Here is a 9,592-nt window from a genome sequence, read left to right as displayed (position 1 = left end):
CATCTCCAGCTCCAGGATGGGGCAATAGTGGGTGATTGCGGGAATCAGCCGGGGGCTTGCCCGTCCTAACCCTCCCAGCAGTCCCATTTTTGAACCATAGTCCCTAACCTCGCTTCTGTAGAATCTCCAGATTTGAGGGGCAGAGCTTCAGCCACTCCACTTAATGGCAGGAGTTCCTTTGCTGGTCATCTTCATTGTCTGCCGTGATAGCCGGGGTCATGCGGGGTATGTGGGGGGGGGGGGGGGCTGCAAGTGGCTGAGGTTTGCCAATGAAAATGTATTTGGGGGCTATTTTTGATTCTTTGGATTTTTGGGGGGGGATACACCCGGAGATGCTTATGACTTACTCTAGCCTCTAAGCTTAGGAATTATCCCTGGCACTGCTGGGGGCTATATGGGATGCAGAGGATTGATCGGTGGATCTAGTCAAATGCCCAACTCACATTACTGCCTGTCCAACAACAATACTGGTGTATCTTTTTCCAGATCATGAATTTCACCTCCCTCACATCAAGCTGTAAAGCAGCCCTGACTCTTCATCTCTCCCTGAGCAGACAACCCCTGGAATTGGGGTAAATACTGAGGGTAAAGGGGTTTTTAATGTTTATCTTTTGAAAGAAGATTTTTGTGTGTGGGTGGGGAGGGAGAGCTGTGTTCATGACTCACTCGTGGTACTTTTGGAAGAAATTTACATAAGAAGGGGCGGAGCAAAAGTACAGCAAGTAGGGTGATTGCCTTGCGCACAGCCAACCCAAGTTCTGTGTCCTGAATCCCACTGGTCCCCATACCTGCTGGGAGTGAAACTTGAGTGCAGAGCTAGGAATACTCCGTGAGCAATGCTGGTTCTGACTCAAAGAAGAAAAACACGCACACACACCCACACAGACACATAGACGTGCACAGAGAAAACGTGTGATCGCAGAAAGAGAGAATAATAAGAATTCATGGAAAATCGTCCAGAAAAACTTGGTTTTAAGGACCTGCTATTTGACTATATAAATGTCTTCCCTCTTATTTTGCACATAGAATTCTGTTTGTTTCTTGTGCTTCGTATTTGCCTTCTTGTTGCAGTATTTTTGGTCATAATCTCCAATACTTAGGTCTTAATTTCTGACAGTTCTTATTATGGTCCTTAGTAAAAACCTTCGTTATTTGAATTATTTTTCTATTCAACCGTTTGCGCGATTTTCCAATGTATTCTTGCACAACAGGAGCAACTGTTGGCTGAGGCTCACGTAGATGTGCCGTTTCAGGGTTAGAGTAAATCAGGACCCATAAGGGCTCCAGTGGGACAGAGCAGGGCTGTGCCTCTGACCCAACTGTACCCAGAAGTGATCTCAGTCCCCGGGACAGAGTTCCCAGGTGCATGTTCTTGTCCCTTCTGCAAGAGAGTGGCTGAAGCTTTGTCCACTCCATGTCCCTGTGGCTTTCCCCATGGCAGAGCCACATCCAGGCTATAGTTCCCAGGGGGAAGCACTGCTGCCAGCTGCAGGAGCACTAATACTCGGGAGTAACGGAACTCAGAGTCAGCCACTGGCTGGGCCTGTAGGGATTTTCTTGTGCAATCCAAGGAGGAATCCGGGGATCAGAGAAGGCTGTCGTTTCCTCCCCAGGTGCCAACAAAATTTGCATCCCCAGCTGAGGCAGGAGCTTCTGCCATTGTTTCCCTGAGGTGGAATTGTGAGGTTGTGGCTGGTCTGAGCTCAGGGGTGGGAGGAGGTGCTCCTCTCTAGTGCTCACTGTTCTGACTTCTCCAGGACTTTGCACAGAGTCTCCTGCTGATCCTCAGAAAAACATGGCAGGAGAAGATCGTGACTCGGATTCTGATAAACCGTTCAAAGGTAGGAGTAGAGGGACAGAATGGCATGAGGTAGTGCCAGGAGAACCCGGGCTTCCTGGGCAATCTGTTTTGAGTTTCTTTTGGATGGATTCCAAGATGAGACTTCCGATCGAATGCCCCATGTTTGGCTTTGGGACCGACCCAGCGGTGCATGAGGAGTACTCAAAGCTCAGTGCTCAATGATCATTCCTGACATGTCTAGGTGACCAATGGGATGCTGGAGGACCAAAGATTTTGTCTTGGGTTTTCTGTTTTATTTCGGATGGCAGAGCAAAGGATTCTTGCAATCATTCTTTGTGCTGCACTCTGGCATTGTCCCTGGCAGTGCTTGTGGGACCATATGGGATGGCGGGGATCACCAGTCCTACACGCAGTCCCCGGAACAGCTGTCCTGTTACGCCAAACTGCTGCTTCTTTTTCTTTTGCATTGTTTTTGTACTCAGCCATCCTCTTGACTCTGTGCTCTGGATTCACAACTGATGGGCATCAGAACACCCTAGGGTGCGCTGGCCCCATTTGTGCACTAGCAACTACAGTCACTTGGGCTTCAGGACTTGCTTTTCCTCTGTTTTGTCCTTCCTGCTCTGGAGAGCCTCGCCTTCTCAGTCATACATTCTTACATTCACATAATGTTATGTGTGGATTTCTGTGCATGTCTCAGGTCCCTTTTATTTTCACTCTAAACTGCTGCTTCAATTTTCTGCAGAGGGAGTTATTTCCACTTACTGTGTCTGTTCTTTGAGTTGGAAAAAAAATTACACAGCTATGTGACTTGCCGTCGGTCTATTTTGCTTGTCCATCTTGCTGAAACGTTAGGTCGCTGCCTGGAAAATCCATCCACATGTTCAAATTGCAATCGGGTTGGGTAAATGTTAGAACCCAACCTGCAGGTCTAGAATGTTCTGGAAAAGGAGACTCTCAGGCACAGCACAGTCATTGGAATGCTTCTCTGCTATTCTTTATGGTAGCAGCCAGCCCAGGTGGAATTTTTCTGATCATGCGCACTGTGACAAATGCTCAAGTGAGCAGTTATGCCCTCAGCCCCATGAGGATCCCAAGACAGGTGGGATATCTTCTGTGGGCGACTAGAAGGAAGTGAGCTCCCATACTGCATGGTAGCGCTCCCCTGGGTAAAGCTTCTTGGAAACTGTTCTGCTCAGTCCATGGTTCCAGACTGCCCCAGGTGAGAAGCCCCTGGACTGTGGGAGAGGAGCACTGTTTATAGTGAGTCCAATTATGTACCCCACAAGATATGGAGGCTGGAATCGGACCCAGGTTACCCAAATGAAAGAAAGGACTCACAATCTTTGACTCTCCCTACAGCCTCACCCTCATGCTGGAATGCTTCCTGAGTCAGGAGACCTTCTGCACGTTGCACGATTTGTGGCCCCCAAACCAGGAACAAACCAAATAAAAACAAAACATCCTCAGTAGAGGATTCCATCATCCCAACGTGGGTGTTTCTGAGCTGTATCTTGCTGTATCCATGCTGCCTCTTCCTTGTATAAGAGGTTTGTGTACCCTCAGAACATGTGGTGATGAGGTGTGGGTTGCCCATAGCAGGAAATATTTCTAAATGGTTTTGTCACAGACGTAACAAAGTAGCTTCAGATGTTTTTTAGCTCAGAGTGTCACTGTTACTGTTCTCCCATTGTTCATGGATTTGCTCTAGCGGGCCTAGTAACATTGTGAGACTTGTTACTGTGTTTGGCATATCGAATATGTGATGGGTAGATTAACAGGTTTTGCCCTGTGTGCGAGATACTCTCGGTAGCTTGCCGAGAGGAATGGAGGAATCAAACTCAGGTCAGCCATGTCGGCCGCACGCCAGGCAAACGCCCTATCTGCTTTGCTATTGCTCCAGCCTTGCAGCTTTGCCTTGCTCTGCCCATGTCAGGTTCAATCCTCTGCACCCCTCGTGGTCCAGATGCAAAGATGGAGCAGCCCACTCGACCCACAAGGTGATTCAGCTATGTACCTCACGAGATCTGAAGGTGGGAATCGAATGCTGGCCACCTGTGTGAAAGACTAGCACCATCAAGGCTCTCCTAACACTGCCGCTTTGAAGCTCCGTGCTTGATCTTTTAATCACCCCATACTTAACACAAAATCAAATCTAAGGGTGGAAAATTCTTAGAGAAACGGGCCTGGAGAGGGACGGAAACACCCACAACTCCATCTCGTGGCGTTTCAGCCTAACTTCCGTGGTCCAATTTTTCCTGCGTTTAAGATTCTCAGCACTTCTCTTTGCTTAAATGTTAAGTATGAGGTCATTAAGGATCCAGCACGCAGCTTGGGCTGCTGCAAAGAGAGCAGAGACCATAGGGATTTTGCCTTGCATCCATAGGACCCAGCAGTTCCCCTGCAGTTCTTCAGTCATGTCCATAGTGATTACTGCGTGCAGAGCCAGGAGAAGGCCTTGAGCATACCCGGGTGTGGCCACAACCATAAAGGAATGAACAAGAAAGAAAAGTAAAACATAGGGCTTCAGTTCCTTGATGGCGAACTCTCTCACCGCGAGATGAGTTTGCCAGAACTGTATAATCTTCCATTCCCCACGTTGGTGTGGAAGACAGTTAGAGTACCCTGATAATGTGGGGTGATAGGGTGTGGGTTGCCCATAACAAGAAACATTCAAAGGGCTCGGTCACAGGCATCACAAGGTGTGTTCAAAAGTTTTCTTGTACAGAGAGAAAAGAACAAAAAATGTAAGAAAATCACCGTGCCTTGCTCATTAAAGGATCAGTTCAATCCTCTGCACCCCTCTAGGTTCAGAGACAAAGCTAGGGCAAACCAGTCGACCCCTGAGGAGATTCAGCTATCCAACCCACAAATATCTGAAGGCTGGAATCGAACCCAGATTATTCAAGTGAAAGACAAGCAACCACAGCCTCCCCTACCGCTGCACCTGTGGAAGTGGCTTCCTTGGTCCTTAATTACCCCATACTGCACACTGAAGCAAACACAAGGGTGGAAAATTATTAGAAACCAGCCCGGAGAGAAACAGAAACGTCCACAGCGCCATCTCTTGGCGTTTCGGTGGAATTACCGCGGCCCGATTTTTTCCACGCTTAAGGTTTCAGCCCATTTCTTTGCTTCAATGTTAGGTATAGGATCATTAAGGATCAAGCAGCTGCTTGAGTCGCTGCAGTGGCAGCACAGCGGTTAGTGCTCTTGGCTTGCAGTCACAGGCCCCTGGTTCTTTCTCTGAATCTCCATGCAGCCCCACCATCATGCCGGAGTGATTTCTGAATGCAGCTTCAGGAGAACCTATGTGAGCTGCCGGATTTGTGTTCCCCAAACCATGAAGAAAACAAATAAAACCAAAACAGCCTCAGTCCCTTGATGGAAGATTACCCCACCTCAACGTGGTGGGTTCTGAGCTGTATTTTGCTGTATCACTGACCCCTATACTTTGTTGAAGAGGGTTGGGGCATCCTCAGAACACGGGGTGATTGCACATGAGGTTGACTATAACTGGAAACCTTTGAAAGAGTTGGGTCACAGACAGAGCAAAGATGGCTTATAACTTTTCTTGTTCAAAGTGAATAGAACAACGACAAAATAATCTCACCCTGCTTGTAATCGACCAGGTTCAATCCCAGGTACTCAATTGTCCCCAGGACCCTGTGGGCACACACCAAAGCAGGCCCCCCCAAAAAACTTTGATGCCAGAGCTATAGTATAGCTGGTAGGATATTTGCCTTGCATACAGTCAACCCGTGTCTAATCCCCGGCATCCCATATGGTCCCCCAAGTACCATCAGGAGTAATTTCTGAGTGCAGAGCCTGGAGTAACCCTTGAGCATTGCTGGGTGTTACCAAAAAAGCAAAACAAAATTCCCTGACAGAAGTGATGTATTTAGAATTTCCAGGGAAGGGGATTGCCCAGTCTTAGGCTCATTATTCCTGTGTTCATTAAAATTCTTCTTAACATACCCTAGTTCCTCTGATGACTGTTACCTTCACCCCACACATTTGGAAATACAAGAGTTGAATCTGGCCTCTGCAAACCTCCTCCACGGAGAACAGAAGACGTGGTACTTCTCATGTGTATAGGAACCCCAAAACTCGGGACGGAAGATGGCACTATCAGCAATGTGGGGTGCTGTGATATGGGCACATGGGGTCTTGAGACCCTTAAATCCGAGTTGGTTGTAGATATCATACTGCAGGAAGGCAAGCCTCTCCTGTGTCACCCTGTTCGCTCTCGGGCAGCTGGCTCTGGAGCACAGCCCACTGGGTGTCTCTCCATGCAGAGGGTGAGAGGGGCGAGCCCCAGGCAGCATAGACACCCGGACACAGTTCACCAGTTTATTCTCTGACCTGAGGTCCACCAGGGCTCTGCAGGGCCAGAAGTTGCTGGACTCTCATCCCCTCCAGCCCTTGGCGAGTCGAATCCGCCAGAGGCAGCCTGCTCTTGGCACATGTATCCCTCAACCCCCACTCCACCACACCTGGTCCACACCTCCATTTTTGGCTATATGATTCAGGGGAGGGTTCAGAGGCAGACGTGAGGCAGCTTCTGGAGTTGGGCTGAGGTGGGAGGGCACACAACTCGTCCAGGGGGCCCTACATTGTCTGGAGTCCGACTTTGGCTCCCACACTCGGGGACCCCCCACCTGCCCTTCTCCCAGAAATTTCTGGGGAATCCAATAAGCAGTCTACCTGGAACAGGAGGGAATCCAGTGGTCAACAAGGAGTTCCGGATGCACCAGATATTTGGGGGAACAGGACGGGAGGCAGGTTTAGGAGGGCTTTATCAGCTCTGAACCTGAAAGTCTTTGTATGCGGTGCAGAGGTGCTAAACTTCCAGCTATACTTCCACTGTGCCCCCCCAAGAGAGGAGGGAAGAGGCTAGGGGGTCCCCCAGGAGGCTGAAGAAGGAAGGAAATTCCTTTTGTCTGACCATGAAGCAGTTGCAGGAGAAAATAAATGGGTCGGCTAGAGGCCTCATCACCATTAGTGCCCCCGTGGGGGTGTCCCATCTGTACCCCCTTCACCTCCACGACCCCCGACTCTCTCAGCTACTGAAGCAGAGAGCCCCTGTTGGAAGCCAAACTTCTGGTCTGGATGTCTGAATTCAGCAGCTGCCATATTGAGCAGCGACAGGATCCGTCCCTGGGAGCACTGAATGCCAGCAGGGTCTCTGCCGGGGCCCCCCAGAACTGAGGGGGTGTGGGCAAGGCTTGTCAGGGGCATGGCTAGCGGGTGCGGGGACCCCCATGTGTGCTCCCAACGCCTGCTCCACGGATCCACCAGTGGTCCTGGGGGACCAGAGTGCGGCCACCGCCATCTGGTTGAGCCCACCTCCTGGCCCACAGACCCCCGCAAGTGCAGCTCGTGGCCCTGGCCCCCAGTGGCCTCAGCCTGGTGGCCGAGTTCTGGCACAGGTAGGCAAAGGTCTGCCGTCAGCAGGGACAGGAAGGTGAGCTGCACGTGCTCACTGGGGCACCGATCGCGTCCACTTAGGAGAAATGCTCAGGCAGGAGTCCGGGGAGAGTGGGCCACCAGGGTCAGGCCGGCCAGCCCTGGTTCTTCCTCCTAGTTGCACTTGGTTTTCTTTTTGCACACCTGGCAGTGCTGAGGGCTCATTCCAGTCACGCCTCGGGGGGCACTATGGGGTGCCCGAGATCAAACTCCGGTTGATGTGTGCAAGACCAGTGTGTCCCAGTTGAACATCGCTGGGACCCGGCTGAAATTTTTTCCCTCTGGAGACGCCTGTGCTCTCTCCCCAGCGTGTGCTTCTCTCTAAAACTTTCTAAGTAATTTTCTATAAAAACTATCTTGTTGGAGCCCGAGTGATGATATAGTAGGTAGGGCACACAGCAGACCAGAGTTCGATTCCTGGCATCTCATAGTGTTCCCCTGAGCACAGCCAGGAATAATTCCAGGACAGAGAGCCAACAGTCAGCCCTGAGTATTGCTTGGTGTAGACCAAAAAGGAAAAGAAAGAAGAAAACTATCTTGCTTTACACAGACACACACACACACACACACACACACACAATTTTAAAAAATCCAGTTGAGCCTCTCTGGCTCTGAGTTTCCACAGAGTCTGTTCCAGCAGCTGGCACATTGTCCCTGTTCTCCCAGTCACTGACCCCAGTCATTACTCAAGCCTCACTCAGTTTGCACCTTGTCCCCAGACCTTTGGGTCCTTCCAGCACGTACGGCCCCCAAACTGCCACCATGTCTATGGGTTCCACGCCCTTTCCCACAAGCCAATCTCTCTTCCCAGCCTGCCCGAGTTCCAATGACATGACTGACCTTTTTCCCTCAATGGAAGGAGCTGTACCAGCTTCCTGGCTTCTCCCTGGACCATGAGGCCAGTTTCACCTGGGGGACACAGGGAGTCAGTGGAACACAGGTTTTGGCTGCCTCCTACCAGCATGATTTTTATGAGGGGGATCAATTCCTATGCAATGCTAAGGGGTTTGTGGGCCCCTCCTGGTGAGAATTGGTTGTTCAGACCTTGAGGTGCTGAAGGCCTCCAGTGTAATACCTGTGTGTGGGGGACATGTGGTTTCATGGACAAAACTCAGTATTTGCACGTGCAAGGCATGTGCCCCATCTCCTGAACTACCTCTCCAGACCCTGCCCTGGCCCTTGTGGCCTTGTCATCCCAGGCTGGAAACTGGAGGCATCTGGGTCTCCCATCGTGCTAGTGGGCTTCAGGAAAGGTTCGATGCAGCACACACTCTTCAAGCAATGATGGACAGATGGAGCTTGTGGGCAAATGCACCTAGTTCTTGGCCCGCTCTATGCCAATGTGGAGCAATTCCCAAGTGCTGTCTGCCTCACACTGTCTCTCAGATGTCCCCAATGAAGCTGAGTACACCCAACAATGACAATGTAACTAAGCTCCCTTGGGGCCACTTCCCTAAGTTTGTCACCACCCACCATCCCCCTCTTGCCTTCGGGGGCTAGATTATACTGGAGACTCCTGCCTTGTACACAACTGACCCGGGTTCCATCCCTAGTATCTCAGAGGTTTCCCAGAGCCCTGCCACGAGTGATCCCTGAGCATTGCTACATGTGATCTGAAGACTAATAATTATCATTAGTATTAATTTTGTTTGCAGGTCATACCTGGCAATGCTCAGGGATCACTCCTGGCTGGTCTGAGGGACCCTTCAGAGGACTGGGGATCCAACCAGGACCAGCTGCATGCAAGGCAAGCACCTCCCCTCTGAACTAGCTCTCTGGCCTCACATTTGTTTGTTCTTTTTAAAACAAAAAAAAAAGGTTTTATCTGGACACTCTCAGAAAGGAGAGAGAGAGAGAGAGAGAGAGAGAGAGAGAGAGAGAGAGAGAAGAGAGAGATGCTAGAGAGAACACGTTGGTCCCAAGTAGAGCAAGCCTAGGACACAAATGTGCTTATTCGGGTAGAAGGGCTTGTCTCAGGAGCCAGGGGAAGGCTCAATGTGACGGCACAGAGGGGAGGGCACTGGCCGTACATGCCACTGACCTGGATTTTATCCCAGGATCCCACAGGTCCCCCAAGCACTGCCAGGAGTGAGTCTTGACGCAGTTCCAAGGTGCTTGTATCTATATCTCACAGTGATTCAACTAAAAACACACACCAAAAAAAAAAAAAAAACCTTGTTGAATGTGTGAGTCTCTCTCATTGCTGGCCCTTAAATACATTCCCGAGGACTGGAAAGTTCCCTTTGATCACGAGCCTATTTCCAGTTGATTCTCAGTCACTCATTTTGAAACATTCATACACCTACGACCTCTGTCACTGAA

This window comes from Sorex fumeus, unplaced genomic scaffold, assembly GCF_029834395.1.
Source record: "Sorex fumeus unplaced genomic scaffold, SorFum_2.1 ptg000019l, whole genome shotgun sequence".
NCBI classification, from domain to species: domain Eukaryota; kingdom Metazoa; phylum Chordata; class Mammalia; order Eulipotyphla; family Soricidae; genus Sorex; species Sorex fumeus.
The sequence above is the reverse complement of the archived record's forward strand: the minus strand, read 5'-3'. Positions refer to the sequence as shown.